Source organism: Lepidochelys kempii, chromosome 25 (assembly GCF_965140285.1).
Source record: "Lepidochelys kempii isolate rLepKem1 chromosome 25, rLepKem1.hap1, whole genome shotgun sequence".
NCBI classification, from domain to species: domain Eukaryota; kingdom Metazoa; phylum Chordata; order Testudines; family Cheloniidae; genus Lepidochelys; species Lepidochelys kempii.
The window spans coordinates 12,430,647-12,456,579 of record NC_136404.1 but is presented as its reverse complement, the minus strand read 5'-3'; positions in this window follow the sequence as shown (position 1 = coordinate 12,456,579).

Here is a 25,933-nt window from a genome sequence, read left to right as displayed (position 1 = left end):
GCTGGGGTATGAGAAGAAACAGCAGCAAATAAAAGGAACCAGGAGTCTTCTGAGGTGTCAGTGAACTTACACGACATAAAGGACAGCTCCTTGCCATGCCACTGAATGTCAGCGTTCTGAACCAAACGGGAAGCGGCATATTGCTCAGAGCCTCAGGTGCTGGCTCCTCGGAGTCTGGGCTCCGAAGGATGAGCAGTGACCCACGCACAGCTCCTTCTGCTATCTTTGGTTGTCATTTAAACGCTTCCAAGGTAAAACAAACCGTGTTCTTTAAAAAACACACACACGCTTTCCTTGCCTGGGTTAAAATAATGCCTTTTCTTATTGTTTTGCAGTAGCGCTTAGAGGCCCCCACCAAGATCTCTGTGCTAGGTGCTATACATGCATATGGTAAGAGAGAGCACCCGCCTCACTGAGCTTCTACAGGCTAAGCAAAGATGGGTATTGGAAGTATTATCCCCACTTTACAGATAGAGAACGGAGGAACTGAAAGAACGGGACTTGCCGAAGGTCACACAGAAAGTCTGTGGTACAGCTGGGAATTGAGCCAAACCTTTCTTAGTGCTCACCCAGTGCTTTAACCACAGTCTCGTTTTTCTGTGTTCCCAGCCAGTACATTAAGCACAGTCTCTGTAAGGGTAGAGGATTAGACTGTGGTTGTGCCCTAAAAGTGACCCTAAGTATGACACAGTAGGGTTCCATGTTTATTGCCTCACAATGATTTCTGCCTCTACTGTGCTCACTTTACAAGTTAGATGAAAGGAAGACGGCCTCAGCTTGACTCTCAGATCCCAGGCAGTCTTCTTGATCAGCATCACCAGCAACAAAAGTGCCGCTGCCCAACATATGCAACCTATTACAGGAGGCCTTCTCAAACACCAGTGTCACCCCACCGCTTTGAGGGTGGGGGGAGCAGGGGAAGTTGTACAGGTGAAATTTGACTAGCTCTAAAATTGGATTGTAGTGGCCAATTCTCCTGTGGCACAAGAGGGTACAGATTCCCATTTATCTTCTACTGCAGTAATACCTAAGGACTCTGTACAGGGATCAGAGCCCCTTGATTTACACAGCATAAGGGAGAGCGGAATCAAGCCAATACTGTGACATAGGGAGATATTCACTCCTGTGCACAGAATTAGCCCCAGGCTTCTGCAGCATATAGCCCTCAAAATAGATCTATGCACCATTTATGCTTGATCTGCCCAGGAGCAAATTTTGTCCTAAAAGATGGACCTAAACAGCAGAGTTCAGATCTCGAGCCAATCTTTCCCAAAGTTCAAGGTTGTTTGAATCCTGCCTTTTGGTTTGGCTCATTCTAAAGATAAGGGAACAGTTACAGTTTGGATCCAGATGCAGACTGAGATGTGGAGTGGAGGGGGGCGGGGGGAGGCTGGGATGTCACAGCTGCGGGTTTTATTTTGGGTTTATCTGTATTTCGCACTGAAGCTTCCACTACACCAAAGGGACTGAATCCACCATGAGCAGAAACGACTTTATCCAACACCAGAGGAAAAGACACGCTCCTTAAAATAGAACCAATAAAAGCCAGAGAGGTGAGAGATGGAGAGAAATAAATGAAAACATGAGAAAAGGGATTGACAAGTGGCCGCACAGAGAGCTAATTGGATCCCCCCCCACATCCATTTCCCCTCCTCACCTAAACCTGCGCTTTGGACATTAGTAAAGGGGTTTTTTTCTGTGCACTGAACAGAATGAAGTTGTCAAAACCCTTTCACAATTATTTTTTATACCTGTCTTTCTGATGTCCCCAAGTGCTAGAAAGCAGATAAAAAAACACAGAGGGAATAAACCACAGAAACTGTCTAAACAAGCCCGAACAGATTGGGAACTCAAATCTCAAAAACTGTATGCGGCTTCACGTTTCAAATCACCTTAAGTATTCGTAGCGCACATTAGGATTCTCCTTTCTGTCATAATTAAATAGGTCTGGCTTTGCACATGGAGGGGAGCTTAGGGGAAGTTGTCACCATGCGTAATCATAGTGTCGCTGAGAAATGGCAACTATCTGGAAATCAAGGAAGCACTTGAGAGCAGGGGCCCATTGCACTGGGAGCTGTTCACGCAGCAAGGCAGCGCATGCCCGAAGAGCTTACAGTTGACGTAAACAAAGGCAAAGGACGGACTGTCGTTCCATTCTACAGATGGGAAAGGTAGGCGGAGTCAAATTTTCAAAAGTCTGTGAGTGATGGAGTCTATGTTCTAGTGGAAGATGCGAATGCCTCTCTTACGTAGCACTTCTCATCAGTAGATCTTGAAGCGCTTCACCGTCTTGAATATATTGATCGTCATAAAACCCTGTGACCATTATTATCCTCAGTTCACAGATGGGGAACTGAGGCACAGGCAGGGACACACAGGCAGCGCAGGGAATTGAATTCACGTCTCCAGCATCCTAGAACAGGGGCCCAACCCCTGAACCATCCTTCCTTGCCCAGTTGGACTTGGATGCTGATGGGACTTAGGTGCTTTTGAAAATTTTACCCAGAGAAGTTAAGCAGCCTAAGTACCCACACGGAATCCCCGGAGTCACAGGGCAGCTCTTTAACTGCATCACCATTCTTCCAAGATGCTGCCTCTTGCTGCAAATCATTCTGAAGGGGCTTTTTGTCCAGTCTCCTGAGGCAGCTGGTACTGGGCCCTGCCAGAGACAGGATACCGGTTTAGATGGAGCATGGGCCTGGTCTGGTTATGACAATTCCTCTAATAATAAGTCGTAGGTCTGAAGACCAAGGGGAAGCTTCTGACAGTGCATTTTCATAGAGTAATGTGCTGCCTATACATTCCACTCCTTTCTACTGGATGGAATCAGAAGTGCTTATCTATAAAATAGAGGCACAGGAAAGAGACATAACTTTCTCAGTGTCACTGAAGAAGTCTGTGGTTGAGCAAGGACTTGAACCCAGGGCTCCCAAATCCTAAGCGATTGCCAACCATTGGATAATCCTGCCTGCTCTCCCAACCCTGCAAATATTGACACCCAATTTAGCCCCATATCTGCACCTTTCCTCCCCCGGCTCCCTACTCCCAATGCATTCTAGGGGCTATTCAGGAGCCAGCATGAGGCCCAGACACTATTTAAATTCCACTTACACCCTACAAGGCCTAGGCCCAGAGGGCTGAAGTGGGGCTTAATGACATCTTGGTCCCATGATGAGCCTCTGCACAGAGAGGCATTTTCCCTGCAGTGCCCACCACATCTTGTTCCTCCAAGTCCCCTCACGCTCCTCAAAACTCAATCCTGATCACCTTCAAGAAGTGATTTACTCCATTTTAAAAAAATAAAATTCAAACACCACCCCAAGTTCTTCCCATTCTGGGCTTTGCAGTGCGTCCGCCCTTGTCTGTGGTGGAGACTGTAAGCTCCTTGGAGCGGGGATGGTCTTTGGTTTGTGCTCTCAACAGCACCGAGAGTGTTGTCTGCATTTACCAAATAATAATCATGATGTCTCAGGAGCAGGCCTCTTTTCCAACCTTCTCTTCAGCAAAGTGAACACACGGCCTAGAGTCCAAACTCACCCCCTTCCTGGGGTTTGGCTTTATTCAATAAAATAATCTGAACTCTTTCTCCCCCAGGCTTGCCTGCTCCTAGGGTTCCTCCTGCAGGACTGCACAGCACACGCCCTAAGTCCTCTCTCACCAGAGATCCCTTCCCACCTCCCTCAGATCTAGGCTGAGTAACAAGTCACCTGACTCAGTGGAACCTGCATAAGAGTTACATGGCAAGATCCACACCTGCCACCAGAGTGGGGTGTTTCAGTCAGACACTGTCTGTTACCAAACAATAAGGCCCAAGTGGTTCCCTCGGTTGGGTGATGTAGAATGGTGCAATAATTACAAGATGGCCCCCACAAAACACATGAGTCCGCCCACATGCAGTGCTTACAGGGTGGGCCTCAAAGTCATTAGGTGCTATAAAATGGAGGATAACATGCTGAGATGGTCTCTATCCTAAAGAGCTTACCATCTAAATAGACAAAGTAAGGAGTATTATCTTCATTTGACTGATGAGGAAGGGTCCAGAGATTCAGCCATTTGCCCAAGAAACCTGCAGTAGACCCATGCTTCAAACAAGGATCTGCTGCATCCCAGTGTAGCAATTTAATCTCAAGCCCATCGTTCCTTTCAGAAAGCACAGAGCTATGAAGTCATGTCCTACTTTGTTGCAATGTTATTTTACCTTCATTTTCAAAGACGCGCTCAGTTAAAGGCAGGTTCTCTATATTGACATCACTAAGCAGGTTTTAAGGTATTTAAAAATACTTAATTAAATACTAGAGATCCCCTCAGTATTTCTGTAGACACATTTCCCACAGGGATCTGTTGTGCTTTCCTAGAGAGTAGTGTCTATAGACACCCTATTAAAATTTACAGGATTTCCATTATTTTTTCATACGGACCTGCCATGATTCCTTAGACTAGAGCGTCATTCATATTATTTTAATCTCTACTGAATTCTGCAGGAGTTGACCATGGCCATGACAGCAGTTCCTGTGTTCTGCAAATTCTGAGCATCAACTAAGGATGGAAGAACGTAACCAAGCAGAGACGGGAGACCTTGAGCTTCTCCCAATGGAAAAGAGCCAGGCCTTGGTCATAATGAATATGAGACGGATTCCTTAAACTCAGACAAACCCTGTGGTTCACTCTAGCTCCCCGGGAGGAGCACTCTGGCCCTGAACCTGTTGGCTTATGTGTAAACAGATGGTTAGTCCCACTGGAGTCTACGTACGTACTTAACGTTAAGCACATGCTCAAGTGCTTTGCTGGATCGGGGCCAGAGTCCTCAGCCCGTTTGCAGGACTGGATGGCCACACTGCAGTGGACGAGGGTTGCCAACAGCCCCTTTTATATGGGACATCCCTTATTTAAATAAAAAACTGTCTGTACTAAATCAGGATGGGACGCCCTTTAGCCCATATTTCCAGGCCCTGTGGAAATCACAGGGAGGAGGAAGCAGGCAGCTGCTTGTGGGGGGTTAGCAGGCCAATTCCATCCCAAAGGGGCAGTGGGCCATCATGCTAGGCCTGGGGTTGTCTCACTCATGGTCAGAGAGATGAACCATGTGGTTCCAGCGGGTTGGGCCCTGCCTGGCCTGGGGCAGGGATTGGGGCCCAACTCGCTCCAGGCTCAGCTCTGCCCCAGGCTGCTGCTGCAGCTGATTCCTGTCCAGCCAGCGGGGAGAGAGGGGCAGCGTTGACCACGTGGCAATTAGGAGCCCCAACCCCATCAATGTTGGCAACCCTACAGTGGACAGATGCTCTACATGGTTCCCTTTCAGGACAGTGTATCAAGCTACTGCTTGAAGAGCAGCATTCCCATACATCAGCTGGGGAGCCAACCAATAGAAGCACAGAGCCAGCCCCACGTACCATGACGCCAGAGCAGGTTTGGGAGTCAGGCACCGTGGAGAGGCAGGGAGGCAGAGAGCCAATGGTCCTAGCACTGCAGAATCTGATCAAGACTAGCATTAAAGACTATAATAAACAGCTATTGACTTTGATTGAGCCAGCATTTTAACTCAACTGCAGGTGTTGACTGAGGTGAAGCCAAGACCAATATTTTCCCCGGGGGGTGGGGGTAGTAAATCTTAATATACACAAAATCCAAGAAGTCAATAATGTATTAACACAGAGACTGGGCTAAATCCTCCCCTCAGATATGCACATGCAGCCTCCATCAAACCCACAGGGGGCTGCCCACACAGAACTCCAGCTGAAATCTGAACATTTCTGACTCCAATCCAAAAATCACTGGACAATTGTTCTTCATCACAGTGTCACAGGTTTTCCTTCGAAACAAATACTTTGAAAGGACAGCCAAAAAAAGAAATACTGACTACCTAACCCCATGGAAAGTGAATAATTAAGTAGTTAACTGCAGACATTCAGGAGGCACCATCTGCAGGTGCAATCAGATTGGCTAAAGTCTCACTCTCAGGTACCTCCACTGAGGCCAGTAGTATAACATTAGCCAATCAGACGACAGTATTGCTCCTCTCTATGTAACAATCAAATACAGGCAGAATGGAAGTCTTTTCGTTTATAAGGAAAGTTTACATCTGTCAGGTTGAAAAAGTAAACTCAGATGTGCAACAAGGTCCCCTCCCTGTAATCTGGATATTATAACCCATTGCTGGTCTCTCAGAAGTGTTAGGTATTAAATTATTGTTATTCTCCATTCCACAGAACAATAGTTTTCTACTACAGATCTCAACTTCAGTTCATAATATTTATACTCCATACCGTCAGCTATCCAAAAAGGGATGATAGTTGGTAAATCCAACTAGAAGAATAAGAATCATTTACATTTCTATAGCATCTGAGACTCAAAGTACTTTTTCAACATTACTGTATTAAGCTTCACCACACTTCGAGATAATATCTATCTGCACTTTATGGATGGAAAATGGAGACGCAGAGGGTAAGGCCCAAATATTCAACAGCGGCCTCTAAATTTGTGTCTCAGTTTCGGATGCCCACATTTAGACACCCAGGGCCTGATTTTCACAAGGGCCGAGCACCCACCCCTCCATCTGAAGGCGATGGGAGCTGCAGGTGCTCAGCTCCTCTGAAACGTCAAGCCCCAAGGATCTAAGGCTGGGCTCCCAAGAACCAGGAGTCAGCGATAGTCAGAGAAAAAACCCAGGCATCCTGACTCCGTGTCCTGGGCATCAGCCACAACACCCCCCCTCCCCTCTATGCTGGGATAGGCAGCTAGTGCCCATCAGTTTCACATGCCCAACGGCAGAGGGGTCACTCACCGGCCAGTGCACTCCCTCGTGGCCAGGCATGGTGCAGCAGCCTCTTCCGCTCCGGCGCCCTTGCCGCCGGCCTTCAGCCTCACGCTGGACTCGACCGTCCTTGTCCCTCCTTGCATGGGGGGGAAGGGGTTTACATCACCTTCCCTGGGGGTCAGCTGGGGACCCCAGGCCCTTCCTCTACTCTGGGCTCTGGTCCAGGGACTCCGTATTGAGAAACTAAGGGCTGCTTCCTCAGACTCCATGCTGGTTCCCTGCGCCACTGGCTACCTTCCTCTGCCTCCAGGTCTCTTTCGCAGAGCGACTCCCTCCAGTGCGCTCTCTGGAGGGTCTGGCTTCTTGTACCTCTTCCTGTCAGCTTGTGTCCCCTCAGGTTCCCTAACAACAGACAGCTCCTTACAGGCTGGGCCTCCTGCAGCTATCTAGGCCTCCCTGGAAGCTTGTCTCCTTAGCCTCACCCAAATCCTGCTCTGATGGTCTCTTAGCAGGTCCAGGTGCTCATTCCCCAATTAGCTGCCAATCAGCTAATTATTTCCAGGGGGGCCACAATGGGCTCACTCTCCCTACAGAAGCCTGTGGCAAGTAGACTGAGCCCTGGGTCCCCTTAAAGGGGCCTGCCAGCCCATGACACCCCTGAAAATGCACACACACCCCCATATTTGCACATGCATATACCTGTATGTGCAAGTAACTGCATTGCATCCCACAGAAAGGTCAATATAACTATTTTCTATGGATGAAGCACCTTCCCTCTGATGGACCCCAAAGTACTTTGCACACTACAAGCAGCCTGGTGATGCAGAGGGAAGCTGTACGCATAGAAAGGAGGAGTTCTGTCTCTGTGCCATGCTGCAGTCCTCCCCCCTCGCCCAAGGAGCCTCTTGTCCCTTAAATCGTTTTAAAAACGAGAACACAGAGTGCATCTCTTCTGCAACAAGCTGCAGCCACTCGGGAACAAAATGGCTGCTGGATACTGCAATTTAAAGGTACAGCACATGGACAAGAAACCAGTTGTATAGAGGCACCCCACACACACCCCCGCCTAACATGCAGGCTTGGTTGGTTAACTAGCTGTCTAAGTGACACCAATTATGCCTTCAGTTATTTACACCTACTAAATGAAAGATGAAAAATGAAATTCAGCTTCTTAAAAGTTGGCCCAAAGAGACAGAAAAAGGGGGACGGGGCGGGGGAGAGGTTGTAGAGGGAGGGACTTCTCTTGTTTTTTAAACAGTGGTTGTGCATCTCCTTGTTGTCAACCTGAGCTCTGTTGCCATGGCAGCAACAGAGAGGACAATACACTGGCAAGTTTCACAGGCTTTTCATAGCAGACAGAGCTCGGTGCTTTGCTAATCAGTGACAGACATCAGGCCTAGATCCGGCTGAAGTTTTCAGACTAGACACTTTTTCACTGGAAAATTCCAATTTGTCAAAATTGAAATGGTTTAAGGAAACGGGTCAGGTTGGACTGTTCTGATTCAAAACAATTTTGTTAAAAAAAGTTTCTGAATTGTCAAAATGGGACTTTTAGACATTTTCTAAATGAAAAGTTTCCTTTTTCAGTTTGACATTTTGTTTCAAAATTTTAGTTATTTTATACCCAAAGGTTAAAAAAATAACAAGAGGTCAAAACAGAAATAAAACATTTTGAAATTATCTAAAAGAAATATTTTGATTGACCTGATATGAAACGTTTTTCATGAAAAATTTTGAGATCTCAAAGTTTGATTCTGATTCGAGACAGGAAAACTCTTGCAAGGTTGGAAAACTGCTTCCCACCCTCCTCTATTTAGGACCCCAATCGCTATAGGATCCCACAAGCTGAAACGTTTGGATTGCAATTAGAAAACCCGGGATGCCAATTTGAAAAAATTCTAGGCGTGAGATAGATGCACCATAGTGGCTCACTCCTGCTGTCAATTACACCAGTGATTCCAAAGTAACACTATTAGTTTCAGGATCTGGTTCTTCATGCTTGTGAGGCAGTTTGAGATACTTAGACAGAAGGCTCAGTTTCCGTGCAAAGTGTTCTTACCCCATATGTATATGTGTATGATTAACACACACTTAACATATGCACAGGAAAAGGCCAAGATAGGCAGAGAAAAGGTCAGCCATATGGGGTGTGATAAACCATGCTAGAGATGGTGCTTGCTATTTAAATAATCCTCTTAAAATACTACTGGGTCCAACTTTCCTCCCTACACATTTACACTCCTCTAAGTTCTTCGACCCACATTTAGAAGCAGTGGGTGGAGTAGAATAAAATGTGATTTGATTGCAGAGTTGCAACCCCAAAAAGGGAGACGTGACAAAGGCACCCTGAAGTCCACCAGAGACTTCGCTACGGTTATTGACTTTACATGGAAGGAATTCAGATACGGTGACAGGCAGCAGGGTGAACCCTGAAGGTACACAGTCTCCATTGCCCTTTCATATACCCCAGAATAGCTGATGGTCATAAGATACTGGTTGTGCCTGCATTAGAGCCCCATTTGGGCTGACATACTGGGATTGAACTGGCGAACCTCCCGGTTGAAAAGCCTGAGCTACAGTGGGTTACACATAGGCTGGGCAGGGTGGCCATATTCTGATTTACCCTGATGAGCATCTGGTCCAGGCAGAGCTAAAGGCACATTCTACCTCACTCCTGCAGTAGGGTGCATTCAGGCCAAGGAGAGGCTCCTGCTACCATTCCCCTGCCTACCCATACAGCACTAGCCCCCACTGCGCTCTGAGTATTATTCACTGCCTACCTATCCTGAGAGGAAGCATGAAAGAGGTTAGAGGGTCGATTATAGGAGTGGGTGGATGAGGTTCTGTGGCCTGCGATGTGCAGGAGGTCAGACTAGACGATCATGGGAAATGACTGCCTAGGAAGGAGTACTGCAGAAAGCTAAATATGAGTCAACAGTGTAACACTGTTGCAAAAAAAAAAAAAAAGCGAACGTCGTTCTGGGATGTATCAGCAGGAGTGTTGTAAGCAAGACATGAGAAGCAATTCTTCCGCTCTACTCCACGCTGGTTAGGGCTCAACTGGAGTGCTGTGTCCAGTTCTGGGCACCCCATTTCAGGAAAGAGGTGGACAAATTGGAGAAAGTCCAGAAAAGAGCAACAAAAACTATCACAGATCTAGAAAACATGACCTATGAGGGAAGATTGAAAAAAAATGGGTTTGTTTAGTCTGGAAAAGAAAAGACTGAAAGGGAACATAACAGATTGTTGCAAGGAGGAAGGAGAAGAATTGTTCTTCTTAACCTCTGAGGACAGGACAAGAAGCAATGGGCTTAAATTTCAGCAAGGGAAGTTTAGGCTGGACATTAGGAAAAACTTCCTAACTGTCAGGGTGGTTAAGGACTGGAATAAATTGCCTAGGGAGGTTGTGGAATCTCCCTCATTGGAGATTTTTAAGAGCAGGTTAGACAAACACCTGTCAGGGATGGTCTAATCCTGCCATGAGTGCAGGGGGCTGGACCAGATGACCTCTGATTCTATGATCATGATAGACCATTCTGGCCTTAAAGTCCGTGAGAAACTATGAGCCTCGGTCCATCACGTGACAGCACCTTTCCATTCTATCAACCCCTTCCTCCTTCCCTTCATCACCATCGCCAGGTGGCACCAAAGGGGAAGAGATGAGCATGCCACCCTATAAGTGGTTAAGGAATCACATCAGGTAGTGGGTCAGAGCAGGACCCATTCTCCATCCAAGTGGCTGTGCAGAGCTGCTACCCACAGCTAAATCTGTTCCTCTCCATGACACACCAGGCAAAGCTGTCACCAAGAGGATGCTTTGTTTCTATCCGGGCACTATTCCCCTGCCACAAGATGTTATTCTCCACAACACCACACCTGGCTCTTCCCCGAGTGATGATTTCCTACTGTCCAGGAAGCCACGCAGGGCTCCTACCTGATTGATGCTCCACTTCCTGTCTTGGGGAAAGGCAACTACTGGGTCAGATGCTGAGATAGATTTGTCAGCCAGTTACGGATCGCAACTGAAAACTTTGACCAGATGGGACTTCACCTGTGGGCATTAATCGCCTCTCTCCCTTCTGCCTGCTCATGGCAAAAAGCAGAAACTCAGTGGCCAGATCCTTGAAGTCAAAGGAGCTGCACTGATTGACACCTGCTAAGGATCTGGCACTCAGATCTTTTTGTTGATCATCTGTATTACAATGGCACCTAGAGACTCCAACAGAGATGAGGGGTCCATTGTGCTACCCATTTGTGTATATACAAATAGGAAGAGACAGTCCCTGCCCCATGCAGCTGCAAGCTACACAGATAAGTGACAGGAGGAGGAACATAGTTTTACTCATGTACCAGAGCACGGAACAGAACCTAGGGCTCTGGAGTCCCACTCTGGACCATTGGACCACAATGGACCACATTGCTCTCTGAGTAGAGTTCCCCTTCGAGCTGCAAGTGTAATTTCCAGATCAGACAGACATACCCACACTAGCCCTGATCGAGCCGTTTTGAGCATGCTAGCTCGGCCAGAGCTAGTGTGCATACTTCCATGTACATGAGTTGCAGATACCACCTCCAGCTCAATGTGTTGAAGTACCCTCAGCTGCAACACCTCTATAACCCCCCACCCCTCCCCGACTTTTCCTTGTAGATATTTACAGCACCTCTACCCTCCTGTCTTTATTTATCCCAAATTCTTCCTCTCATTCTCCCCTTTACCTTGAGAGCTTCTCTTTATTGTCCTAAAAAGAAAAGGAGTACTTGTGGCACCTTAGAGACTAACAAATTTATTTGAGCTCTTCTTTTTGCGAATACAGACTAACACGGCTGCTACTCTGAAACCTGTCTTTATTGTCCTGTTTGTCTCCTCTTCACAGCATAATTTTATCTTGTTAGAGTGACATCTCTCCGTGTTTACTCTGTTTTACTTTTATGGGGCTTTTTATTCTAAAATCTCTTCATCTGGGAAGCACTTTATCTGTCCGGGGAAGCTATCTTTCATCCTTATCAGGCTCCCTTTCCCTTTCATCATCTCCTACATGGCTCTGGAGCATCAAAAAGGGCATCTTTGTTCTTGCAATCTAATGTAATTTAGAATATAGCAATTCAAGCCTTTTGAGAAAATTATGTACGCAAATACACATCCATTACCGCCCCCCCACAGACACACACGCCTCTGTTAGATCCAGCCAAATGTATAAAGGCTACTGCAAACAAATTGGCAAGTGTTTTAACTGAAGACAGGCAAGGTGTGGGTGTTGTCCTGGGATATAGCCACTCCATGGCTGTAATGTTAGGACCCAGGCCAATGGCTGAGTGCTACAACTACCTCAGAAGTGCAATGCCCCTCCACAGGACACACACCCTACAGTGTTATACTGGAATCAAGCAGCCCTGAATTAATATCATGTGAAGCAAGAGTTGGCTGCAGCTGAGGGTGGCATCCGTCAGGGTAATTGCCAATGATATTATTGTTTTGGGGTCAAGTCGTGCCCCCTAGATCTGTGCACGGCGGGGAGACCCCATGCAAAATGGGAGCTTAGCTGCTTCCATAACACCATCACCTGCGGCAACTTCTCCATATAGCCCATGCTGAGGGATGGGCAGAGACTCTGTGGGCTGAGTGTAGGAACTGGCAGGATGGGGCAGGGGAAAGGGGACCCACATCTTCCCCTCCACATCCCTGCAAAAATTAGTCAGAAATGATCATCCAGCCAGGAGCTCTGTTCTCTTTCCTGCATAAGGGGGGAATATCCTGATGTCCTGGCTCAGTCTGAACCTGATAGGAGTTAGCACCAAGTAAGGGCATTGGGGTTTGGCCCATGGGCTTCAGGGAGAGTTTTACTGGACTGAGGATTAGCCAGTTGCTTTGTGAAGCCTCAGCTCCCTAATCTGAACTGTGTTTCACGCGGTAAAGCTCCGATAGATGCAATGCTGGGATGCCACAGGCCTGAATCCCTTCCCCCATACACTGGCCTAGATTGGGAGTAGCCCTTCTGCAGCGAGAGAAGTGACATCAGCATAGGACTGGGAGAGGGGAATCTATGGGGCCTGATTCTCATTTCCACCACAGCCCTTGTACACCTCTCTGCTTTGCAAAAGGGCCTTAGTGCAACTGAAAATCGGGCCCTCGGGTCTGTAGTAGCAAAAGATCCAGCTAGCCCCTTTAGCAAGGTTCTACCGGGGACCTTCTTCCAGCAGCAGAACAACTAACCTGAGAAGGTCCACAGCCATAATGACCGGAGTTCCCTTCCTGGCAGAAGGAAGAGACATCTTACAAATATTCAGTTTGTCCCATCAGTCAGGCTTATCCCCTTTGGACAGTCTCGTCCAAAGCAATGGAAAATCCAGTCTGACTCCCACCATGATCTATCCGATGCTTAGGGCAGGTGCAGGCTGATGTCAGGCTAGTGGTTTCTGCAGACCACTCAAGTGCATGTGGCTTTGGGAAAGAACAGAGATGAGCCTGCATCAAAACCCAAATATGGGGGAAGTTTTGATCCGCATCTTGGCTTTGTAACGCAGGCCCACCTGGAAAGAAGATACCTGAAGAAGAGCTCTGTGTCACTCAAAAGCTTGTCTCCTTCACCAACAGAAGTTGGTCCAATACAAGTTATTGCCTCACCCATCCTGTGTCTCTCACATTTGTTCATGTCCGTCTGGGGCGAAGGCGACAAATGAACATGGACACAAGCTGCAAACTTTGGACGCACATTTGAACTTCAGCAGTAGCCAGGAGCATTTGGATTCAAGGTGTCAGGCCCCACTCAGATCAGCCAAGCGTGTAATCACATCTCATTTGCTTGATCACAACCTCAGTTTGGGCTCCATCCCTGATTCCAAAGAGATTCCACGGCCAGTAAAACTGAACTTCACTTGCTTTCATGTAAGTGCATTATCCCAGGGTTTCCATTCTCCCTACATGCTAAAGAAACCACAGAACAAAATTACCCAACAAAGCCTTCCATTGGAGGGAAGCCCAAAGCATTCACCCAAAACATATACCAGATTCTTGAGCCCCTCTGCAAAGAGAAACTCACTTCCACCTGGTGGCCGGGGAACCTCGTGGAGAGAACAGAGGACACCTTTACAACCCCCTCAACTCCTGATTTGTTCTGATCCCCACATCCAGGACCAAGCAATTGCCTCAATCCAAGCAAGGTCCGCTGGGAGGAGCTTGTGGGGACAACAGATGGCACAAACCAGGAGCTGGCATTGGACAGTTTTTCTTCCGCTAATGTCACTGCACTCTGTTTGAAATGCAGCTCCATGCCAGATGCCTGCAAGATTGTCCAGATGTTTCACCCCCACTACATCTGTGTAGAAGCCTTCTGGAGTAATTGATCTCATTTTGTCTTCAACACTAAGAGAGGCAGCTACGCATGGGCCAGGAGCTGGGGGTGAGGACGGAGAGAGGGCAGAGAAAACAGCTAGTGTTGATCTAGGCAGCATGGAGAAGCAGGGAGAGCCAGCCAGCCTGGCTGGGAGGGGAGCTCCCTTTCAAAGTGTAGCTGCCATTCCCACACTGGCACAGAGACGGTCAGATCTTTCGTTGCAGACAGAAAAGGGAGCAAGGCAGGAAGCCAAGAGGAGCTGGAGGAAGCAGAGGAGGACTAGGGTTTCTGACAGTGTTTTCACTGGGGATGTATCCTCGGGGAAAGGATTCGCCAGATCAGACTCATCTGAGGCTGCTTTCCCAGGCCACGGGCTCACGTTGTTCCAGTGTTGGGTCCTTTGATGTTATAGGGACAGGATGTTCTCTGCACCTGCTGGACACCCCACAAAGCCCCCGGGACACACGTGTGGCTCTCTGCCGCTGCCTCAGATGAAATTCACCCTGGTGCAGCACGGCCAGCACAAGGCTTCTGCAATACTCAAGTCCCACTTCAGCCATATTGTGGGGGGCCAGGGGGAAAGGGGCCGTAACATGGTGTATAGGCCTCATCCTGGTGACTGTCTGCCCCTAGGACTTAATTTAAAGCTCAGTGAAATCACTGGAAAAATTCTCATTGATGTCAAGGAACTTTGGATCAGGCCTCTACTGAGCAGAAAATACAAACCCCTCCCTCCTATTAGCCCCAACACACACCCCAAATCGCACGCACACACACACCCCTCTCTCCTACTAGCCAGCACAACACACACTCCAAATTGCACATCCACACACACTCCTCTCTCCCCCTAGACAGCACAACACCCCCCCATCACACATGCACACACATACACACACATCCCTCTCTCCCCCCAGCCAGCACAATGCACACCCCAAATTGCTCACACACACGACACATCTCCCCCTAGCCAGCACACCCCAATGCATGCACACACACACACACACACACACCTGTCTCCCCCTAGCTCACAGAACACACATCCCAATTCACACACACCCCATGCATCTACCCCAGCATATCTATTCACTTCTATTCCCCTCCATCCAATAGGCCCCCATCCAATAGAAAGTCTCCCATTCACTTCAACAGGGGCTAGATTGGCTCTTACAGTGAAGGCTGAAGTGGTGCACAGACTTTGCCGGCTGGCTGGCAACCTCTGCTTCGCAGGCCACCCCCGTGCCACTTACGGCCAGTCAATCCAGCAGCCCTGCCACTGGTACAGTGATACCTGTTGGTACCCAGAAGGAATCACAGCTGCTACATCCAGAATGCTTAGCGCCCTTTCCAGCTTATGAAATCACAGAACAAAATTCTGCTCGCCGTGATACCAATGCAGACCCAGAGCAGGGTGACCAGAGAGCAAGTGTGAAAAATTGGGGCACTTTTTTGGGGGGGGAGGAGAGGGGGTACAGTTGCTTACATAAGACAAAGCCCCTAATATCAGGATGGTCCCGATAATATAAGGACGCCTGGTCACCCTAACCCAGAGTAAGCACTATTATATCAGTGGAGTCACTCCAGATTTATACTGATACGTCTCGGAGTGTAATTCGATATTTTCTAGAACTGGGTGAACACTGCAAACGAAAATATCCCTGACTTCATCCAAACACATATGGAGCCCCTCCTGTTTTAATCATTAGACTGCACTCCTTCCTATAAGCAAGCATAGAACCCAGGAGCCCTGCTGGCTCTTATTGTAACTCCTAATCCACACTCCTTCCTAGCACTCGGAATAGAAGCCAGGCGTCCTGTTCTAACCACTAGACCACGTGTTTCTACAGCCAGAAATAGAACCGAGGAGTCCGAGCTGCCCTGTTCTTGTTCAAAACTACCTGACCACGCTCCTTCCTAGGGCCAGGCTTAGAACCCAAGAGTCCTGGCTCCCCAGCTCCTTTTTAGCCACAAGCAAAAACGGAAAGACTTGTCGCAAAATGCCAGTTACAGTTAAAGTCAGAGCAATCCTCTCACTGTGATCTCTGTGGCTCTAATCTTCCTGGAGCAGCGACACTGGGCTATTCGCAGCCTGCCTTTCTGGTGAGTTCTCAAATCTATCCATCCTCTCTCCTGTCTTTTTCGCTCCTCCTCTCCTCTTATGGGGCAATCCGGCCAGGTGCAAAGCACTTTCCACTCCTATCAAAATCAGGGTTAGCTGCGGGTGCTGACTCAACCATGTCAGAACTGAGAACAACAAAACAACTTGTCTCCCGTTGCTCCACTCCCACACCCTCCCTGCCCTGTCCACTCCCACCCCAATTCCCAGCCCCTCCAACTGATCCCAAGCTTTTCCCCCTGACCTCTCTCCGCTCTCTCACATTTCAAAGATAACCCAGTGTGAAGGTAGAAAAGCATGTTAAAGCTCCCGGAATTAAGGAACAGGAGGGTTTTCGATAGGTTTTGGAGTAAATTGCCCATGAAAGTGCTGGGGAAAACCTATCTGGGGGAAAAAATATGGTGATTTATCTATGGAATGAAAAAAGAGAGAGAGAGATTAGGAGGCTGACTGGCTGATTGTTCCATAAGCACCTCTTAAAAGCAAACACAATAGACATGAGCAGTTTTTTAAATGACAGACAATACAATGGGAGATAATATATTTAAAACCCATATCAGTTGTTAACAGACCATAAAAACGCTGGTACATTAATCTATGCTGTCTGTCATAGCCTCATGAAGCAGCTGTGTTATTTTATAGTTTCGTTCCTGAGGGCTTCTCTGACACTTCCACAAATACATCTCAATTTATTTGGATAAGAACAAATAGAAATATTGAAGTCTTCTTTCTTTGCCTTTTTTCCCCTCCTTTCCCAAGTCCTAAAAGCAGCAGACGACGCGCTTTATAGGCTTGTGTGTATTTTTATCTGCCAGCTGATTGTTTTAAAAGCAATCCACCAGGCACAGACTTGCACTGGCATCCCTTATATTTGGACTACGCTGAGATCCTTTCCCATCTTCAAACAGCAAAAGCCGTCGGTCCTGTTCTCACAGCTTTTTCAGATGCCAAACTTCTGCCCAGGCTGAAATGCTACAGCCAAATGACCAACCCCCTAAGACTAACAGAGGGGAGTGAGTGTGGACAGGCGAAAGCAGGCATAGACTTGACTACTACGGAGGTGCCAATGAGCTGCTATAAATAGGACCCCTGCCATCTTCAAGGTTTTTCTCACCACTCCTGGAATAGCATCCCCAGTAAAGTACCATTCCCCCTGCCCTGTGAATCTCCCGCTTCCGAGCCATCAGCAAAAGTAACATTTGCCAGGGTGGAGGACTCTCCCTGAGGGAATACAAGCTTCCACTGAGGTTGATGGCAAATCTCCCGTTGACTTCCATGGGGAGCAGGTGTGAGGGCCAAATTGAAGGCCCAATCCTGAAAGCAGAATGGAAGAAGCAGGATGGTTAAGGCTGGGATTCAGGAGAGCTGGCCTCAATTCCCGGCTCTGCTCTGGTATGCCTGAGTAGCCTTGGGCAAATCACTTTATCACAATGGGAGTTAGGCGCCTAATCCCTCTGAGGATCTGGGACTTAATCCCTCTGTGTCTGAGTTTTCCCATGTGTAAAGTGAGGTTAATGGTACTTTCCTGCCTGATTGGGCTGCTGTGAGAGTAAATGCCTTCGTGACTGAGTCACTATGGTGATGGTTTACATACCATCAAGCGACTGCAATAAAGGAATCTATCAGGAAGTATGAAAAATACCCCATTTAGCACAGGGCGTGGTGCTCGTTGGGATGCACAGTGCCAATGGAATCACTGTGGGTAGGCCCAGCTTTTGGCATTGCAGCCCCAATCCCGCTGCCCTGGAATTCAGCAGCCAAACTCCCCCTTGATTTCAGTGGAACCAGTATGCAGAGACGACATCAGGCTTGACTCTGCAAAGCGCTCAGCACCCTCATCTCCCAGTGAAACCAGGGGGATTTGAGAGCACTCAGCTCCTCAGAGGATCAGGCCCTTGTTAGGAGTAACTTCTTTGTTAATTTCCCGATAGCACCAGCTCACACAGCTATTTTCCTTTAGAAACTCCACAGACATTCGCGTAACCTCCCGTCCCCCCAGGAGTTTGCCGGCTCCTGGAAAACTGGGTTGGGACTCAAGGGGGTACGTCTACACGGCATTTTGGAGCCTGAACGGACAAACTCGAACTAGCGGGGCTCGGGCAAACGCTCTAAACACAGCCATATAGACGGTGCTGTACTTTGATGTCAGGCTCCGAAGACCGTTCCCCTCCCAGGTTCGGAGCTCAAGGTCCTGCATGAGCCACAGCTTACAAGGGCTGCCAACACAACTGGTTTTAGAACGTTGGCGCTGGTTGAGCAGCTCACGCCAGCATGCTGTTTGGAGAAACCCCAGTCCCTTAAGGCCGTGGTTCTCAACCAGGGGTACGTGCACCCCTGCGGGTACACAGAGGTCTTCCAGGGGGTCCATCAACTCATCGAGCTATTTGCCTAGCTGTACAACAGGTGACATAAAAAGCACCAGTGAAGTCAGTATGAACTAAAATGTCTTCCAGACAATGACTTCTTTATACTGAAAATAAGTATGATATTCGTGTTCCCATTGATTTATTTTATAATTATATGGTAAAAATGAGCAAGGCGGCCATTTTTCAGCACTGTGACACTTTTGTATTTTTAGATCTGATTTTCATAGAATCATAGAATATCAGGGTTGGAAGGGACCCCAGAAGGTCATCTAGTCCAACCCCCTGCTCGAAGCAGGACCAATTCCCAGTTAAATCATCCCAGCCAGGGCTTTGTCAAGCCGGACCTTAAAAACCTCTAAGGAAGGAGATTCCACCACCTCCCTAGGTGACGCATTCCAGTGTTTCACCACCCTCTTAGTGAAAAAGTTTTTCCTAATATCCAACCTAAACCTCCCCCACTGCAACTTGAGACCATTACTCCTCGTTCTGTCGTTTTGTAAGAAAGTAGATTTTAGTAGCTGTTTAATTGCACTGTGGACCTACCCTGGGTGACGTTTTGATGCTGGCTTGTAAGCCTGGAGAGACCTTACTAAAGCAGGTCTATCATGCGCTCTTGGTGTGATAATGCAGAGGGCTCGATTCTCGGTTCCTCTGTACTTTGTCTGCTCGTGTACGCCAATGCAAGCGATGTGCAAAGCGGGCGGAAGATATTACCAATCCGATTTCCTTTACACTCACTTTGCCCTGGGGTAAAGGCATGCGTAAGGTACAGGGCCATAGAATCAGGGCTAGAATCTTTTTCAAACTTAAGGAAAGCAGGTGAGGCACTTGCGCCCAAGCAAACTCCCCAGAGAGCTATAATCACTAGGCTACCTACCCGCTGCTCGGGTGTGATCTGCATGCTAATCTGCCCACTATCCTCAGTGTACTAACCTGATTTCCCTCATGCCCCTAAGAATCCGAATCAATTGATAAACTAGACACTGTCTGCACACTAACCATATAATCTGTATTCTGCTATTTGCCTAAATGTATAATCTGCTTGCTGCCAGAGCCTTAGTGACTTGCAATGCCCACTCCCCCTTGCCACCAGTTCTGCAATTCACAGAAAAATTATGATTCTTCTGCTTCCGCCCTCCAAGCTGAGGTCACTGCAAAATTCAAGGGCCATGCAAAAAGTGCATGCAGTGCATGCTGCGTTGCGATGCGGCATCAGTTTGTGATGATGCTGCGCCATGACGCAACTGTGCGGCATCCTCGCACACTGTTTTAACACATGCTGTGATGACATAAGCATCAGCCAGGGGAGAACTTCTCAGGGACTCACAAAATCCTAGTAGTGGTGATGCGAACCAGACCATCTGTCCACTCCACCGTCCATTTGCAGCCCAAGGCTGTAAGGCACGCAGCACTCTGGCCCTGTCCAGCAAAGCCCTTGAGTATGTGCTGAACCTTAAGTGCTTACGAAGATCTATTCTCTTCAACAGAGCTACTCAGGTGTTTAAAGTTAAGCACATGCTTTAAATTCTTTGCTGGATTGGGCCAGAATGCTCATCCTCTTGCAGGATTGAGCCTTTATACAGCCCCTTGAATCTATGGATCTCAAACTCTTTCCAGTGGTGGGTCAGTGTCATCATCCCCGTTTTATGGTTGGGGAAACTGAGGCAGGGTCGGGGAATAGATCCCAGCTCTCCTGGGGTTCTGAGCTTGAATGGCGAGACAAGCCGCCTCTCTGCACTCATTCTCCTGCACACTGATTTGATAACCTGCATGTGATTTGCACACTGATTTGATGCTCTACACACTCACCATGTAATTTCTATCGATTTGCATTAGAAGCACCCAGCAAAGATCTCTTGACCTATTAAAATACCTATTAAAATACTAGTGCGTGTGCAGGTTAGGCAGAATACAGAGGACTGCAGGGCCAGGGCAGGTCACTCTCTCTGTTCCAAATGGAGAAAGTTGTTGTCAGAAATACTTGGAACTTTAATTTTTAAAAAGATAAATACAGTTATCGGCATTATCGTATTGTAATTAACTTGGGGGGAGGGGGTATATCGCTGCCCCCTACTGCATGAGACCAGAACTGCTCAGCCGCGTGCCATAGGCCTCATACTGGTAACTGCAATTCTTTAGCTTCTGTGGCAGAATCCTGGGCTTTTGGAGCCAGAGCATTTGAGTTCTGCTGTTCTGCAGTTGTGTAACAACCTGAAATCCTTGAAAAGAACAGGAGTACTTGTGGCACCTTAGAGACTAACAAATTTATTTGAGCTGTAGCTCACGAAAGCTCATGCTCAAATAAATTGGTTAGTCTCTAAGGTGCCACAAGTCCTCCTTTTCTTTTTGTGGATACAGACTAACAGGGCTGCTACTCTGAAACCTGAAATCCTTGGTGACTGGAATTTACTACAGTAGGTACAATTCTCTGCTGTACCTCCAGGAGGCACAACCCTGGGGTTGGGGCAAGTGTGGCTTTACACCCTCCAAATTCTTGCCGGTCATGTGATAATCACATTAGCTACCCACCCAACCATGGGTAAAGGAGGGAGTGGGCTTATTTGCCTTCAAGGAAAAGCAGCGCTTGATGATAATGCGCTACTGCTCAAGCATTTGGGAGGTCAATGCCTTGTCTGATACAAGAAGCAAGTCAGTGTTTGTCAAAGTGAGGGCCACGCTGCAAGATATGGCGCTCCAGGCACTGTATTTACCAACAACGGATGCATTCAAGGAATGTGCATGCAGATGAGAGTTTGACCAGGACACCTTCATCCCAGGATACTCACAGTGTGGTGGTAAGGTCGAATCAGCTGTGAAAACAGCTGAGAGATTGTTACATAATGCTAGGTTTCAGAGTAACAGCCATGTTAGTCTGTATTCGCAAAAAGAAAAGGAGGACTTGTGGCACCTTAGAGACTAACCAATTTATTTGAGCATAAGCTTTCGTGAGCTACAGCTCACTTCATCGGATGCATATCGTGGAAAGTGTAGAAGATCTTTTTACACACACAAAGCATGAAAAAATACCTCCCCCCACCCCACTCTCCTGCTGGTAATAGCTTATCTAAAGTGATCACTCTCCTTACAATAAGAAAAGGAGTACTTGTGGCACCTTAGAAACTAGCCAATTTATTTGAGCATGAGCTTTCGTGAGCTACAGCTCACTTCTGAAGTGAGCTGTAGCTTACGAAAGCTCATGCTCAAATAAATTGGTTAGTCTCCAAGGTGCCACAAGTACTCCTTTTCTTATTGAAGACAGACTAACACAGCTGTTACTCTGAAACCTCTCCTTATAATGTGTATGATAATCAAGTTGGGCCATTTCCAGAACAAATCAAGGTTTTCTCTCCCCCCCACCCCCAACCCCACTCTCCTGTTGGTAATAGCTTATCTAAAGTGACCACTCTCCTTACAATGTGTATGATAATTAAACCCTGGAATGGGTTGTGCTGGAAATGGCCTACCTTGATTATCATACACATTGTAAGGAGAGTGGTCACTTTAGATAAGTTATTACCAACAGGAGAGTGGGTTTGTGTGTGCAGCCTTGTAGGACAGAATTATAACATTCATAAACCAATCAGAGAACACTTCAATCTCTCTGGTCACTCGATTACAGACCTAAACGTCGCAATATTACAACAAAAAGACTTCAAAAACAGACACCAATGAGAGACTGCTGAATTGGAATTAATTTGCAAACTGGATACAATTAACTTAGGCTTTAATAGAGACTGGGAGCGGATGGGTCATTACACAAAGTAAAACTATTTCCCCATGTTTATTCCCCCCCTCCCCCCACTGTTCCTCAGACGTTCTTGTTAACTGCTGGCAATGGCCCACCTTGATTATCACTACAAAAGGTTTTCTCCCCCCCCACCCTTTCCTGCTGGTAATAGCTCATCTTAAGTGATCACTCTCCTTACAGTGTGTATGATAACACCCATTGTTTCATGTTCTGTGTGCATATAAATCTCCTCACCGTATTTTCCACTGAATGCATCCGATGAAGTGAGCTGTAGCTCACGAAAGCTTATGCTCAAATAAATTGGTTAGTCTCTAAGGTGCCACAAGTCCTCCTGTTCTTTTTGCGAATGCAGACTAACACGGCTGCTACTCTGAAACCTGTATTCCTATAGTGATCAAATGCTTCTTGGGTAAACATTGTATTTGTCCCACATGTGAGAAGGGGAGATTTGCAGGGAGTAGAACAGAGTGAAAAAAAATAAAGAAAGAAAAAAACCTCTTTTTCCCCTCTAATTTCATTTCCTTTCATTTCCAGTCACTAGAGTTGTTATTTGTAACCGCACTTAAAACATTTTCAGACACAAGGTCCCTTTTACCTCACTCCTTGCCTCAGTTTCCCCATCCCCAAAGCTGGGATAATGCAGCATACTTGCCCACCTTTGCAAAGTGTTTTGAGATCTCAGGATAAAAAGTAATTCACATGAGTCGCTGAGGATTATTATTATGGACAAAACATAACAACCACCCTTTGCTTTCCCCCGCCAGAGAGGGCACAGAAGGAAAACAGAACTTATGTCTTCTAAGTGGTGTCCCTAGCTGCTGCAGTTTCTCTAATAGGGACCCAGAACTCCCGTCTTCTCTGTGCTCCAGGTCCACAATGCACCAAAAAGCCGGGAAAACTCCAGCTCTGCACTGTTTACCAGCAAACGTTTCAACATTAGTTATTCTAGGTGACGATGCATTGTAGGTTTCAAAGTCGCTGTACATCCTTTGTTGTGGTCCTTTCAAAGAGCAGGCATTTTGCTCTGGTCCCAGCTGAGAGTGGTCGGGGGTAGCTTAAGAAACCACAAAGCGCTGCGTCCACACCTTTAATTAAGGCTAAGAGACAACGCTGGCAACCGGCTCTAGGGAAAAGGCCCGAGGGGGGCTGACATGACTAGAAAGTACCTGTAACTGGAGAACAATAGTAAATAGCGTCTTCATGTCTTATTTGATGGATGCTTTCCTCTTCCCTCAGATGTGATTTAAACCTGTCTCCTGCTCCTGTCTGCCAACTGAGGGCAGGGGGGAGTCGCTACCTACACAGCAAAACTGCATTTAATCCAGTCTGCAACGCTCAGCATGAAAACTGGTCACAGTGTAGCCCCCGCTCTTCTCTGCACAGGGGTGAGTTTGATGCAGCATCCTCTGGGGTAGGGACAAGGGGACTTGACCTGGACGGCCTAAAGTCCCCTGCTTCTTGGCCACCATTCTCAGGCCCTGCAGAGCTTCTCCTACAACTGCTTCCTCCCTGCAGGTTCCCCCTCATTGCATCCCCTCCTCAGACAGCTTTTGTCAGGGATCTGCCTGCTCCTTCTGGGTGGATCACAGGCAGACAGCTCCTCGGTTCCATGTCACCTCCCCAGAGTTCACAGCTCTGTCAGTCGCCCTCCCACGGATCCCTCGCAGCTGGGGTCAGTCACTGTAATGACTCATCATACTCAGCTGATGGATAGATGTCTGGTCACAGGCAAGGCTGAACCCGCTTGCCACAAAGAGCTAGCCAGCCTGGGAGGGGCATAAAACCTTGCTCCCCCAGCAGGCCCCCCATTTTGGCAATGGCCTTGCATTCTTGTCAGGTGTTCTCTTTCTATGAGCAATGGATCCTTTTCATTCAGGGCTTGTAAATAATACGTCAAGACAAAAGTGTGAATGATCCTGTATTAATTGACACTTCACGTGGCGTTAGGCATCTCATCTGATGTCACCAAAGCCTATAAGTGCAAATTAATGCCCTGTAACTACATTCAAACTGAGGCATGTCTGAACACGGCTATAACATTTTCTTTTATATCTGTCTCTGTATGCCTATATATCTTTATATGAGGGGTTCTCAGACTGGGGGTCGGGACCCCTCAGGGAGTCATGAGGTAATTACATGGGGGGGGGGTCACGAGCTGTCAACCTCCACCCCAAACCCCGCTTGCCTCCAGCATCTATAATGGTGTTAAATATATTAAAAAGTGTGTTTAATTGATTAGGGGGGTTGCACTCAGAGTCTTGCTGTGTGAAAGGGGTCGCCAGTAAAAAAAAGTTTGAGCCCCACTGCTCTATATAGAGATAGAGATATGTGGGGGGGGGGGTATAAATCTCCACTGGCTCTGAAAGGGTAAGGGAGCTGGATAGCTTAATTAATGCACCTGGTTGCACCTGGAGAATGGGCCAAGCCCAATTAAAGGGGGGGGGGGGGCAGGGGAGTCCCAGCTGGGGAAGGAGTTGGGTGCGTATTAGGAAGTCCAGAGTAGGAGTAGATTGTATGGAGGCAGGGGTGGAGTTCTGAAATTCTTCTCTTGTTAATAGTGAGAGGAAGAGAGACAGGGAGAAGCTTTGGGGTTAGGGCAAGCTCTAGGGGTGAGCCTTGACAAAAGGGTAGGACCCTAGCCTCCAGGGAGGCACTCAAGTGTGGAGTGGCACACTGGGGGAATGGAACAGGGGTGAAAGCTCAAGCCTAAAGAAGGCGGAAGTGGTTTCAGCTGATGTTTTTGTTTGGGGGATGGGACTCTAGGGCAGGGGTGGGCAAACCTTCTGGCCCAAGGGCCACATCTGAGAATAGAAATTGCATGGCAGGCCATGGATGCTCATGCAATTGGGGCTGGGGTGCGGGAGGGGGTGAGGGCTTTGGTTGGGGGTATGGGCTCTGGCCAGAAATGAGGAGTTCAGGGTGCAGGAGGGGGATCCGGGGTGGGGGAGAGGGATGAGGGACAGAGGTGCCGGGGGTGGGGGAGTGAGGGCTCTGGCTGGAGGTGCAGGCACTGGGGTGGGGGTGAGGGGTTTAGGATGCAGGAGGGTGCTCTGGGCTGGGATTGAGGGGTTCAGAGGTCAGGAGAAGGATCAGGGGTTGGGGCATAGGGAGAGGCTCAGGGGCGCAGGCTCCGGGCAGCGCTTACCTCAAGTGGCTCCTGGAAGCAATGACACGTCCCTTCTCCGGCTCCTACGCAAGGTGCGTTCTGGCGGCTCTGCACGTCGCCCTGTCTGCAGGCACCGCCCCTGCAGCTCCCAGCTAATGGGAGCTGCAGGGGTGGTGCTTGGGGTGGGGGCAGCGTGCGGAGCAGATGCCCCTGGCTGCCTCTCCCACTGCTTCCGGGACCTGCGTGGAGCGGCCCCCGACCCTGCGCCCCGGCTGGAGCTGGGCAAGCCCCGGACTCCGCTCCGCAGCGGGAGCTCGAGGGCTGGATTAAAACGGCTGGTGGGCCGTAGTTTGCCTACCCCTGCTCTGGGGGAAGCCCTGTGAGACCCAGCCCCGAACGAAGGGTGAGCCTCCAGCAGCCTGGGAAGGTAGCGGGCTGAGGAGAATAGTGAGGCGCAGCGGGCCTAGGAATGGGCTGAGAAATCTCTGGTTAGGCTGAGGCAGGAAGAAGCCCAG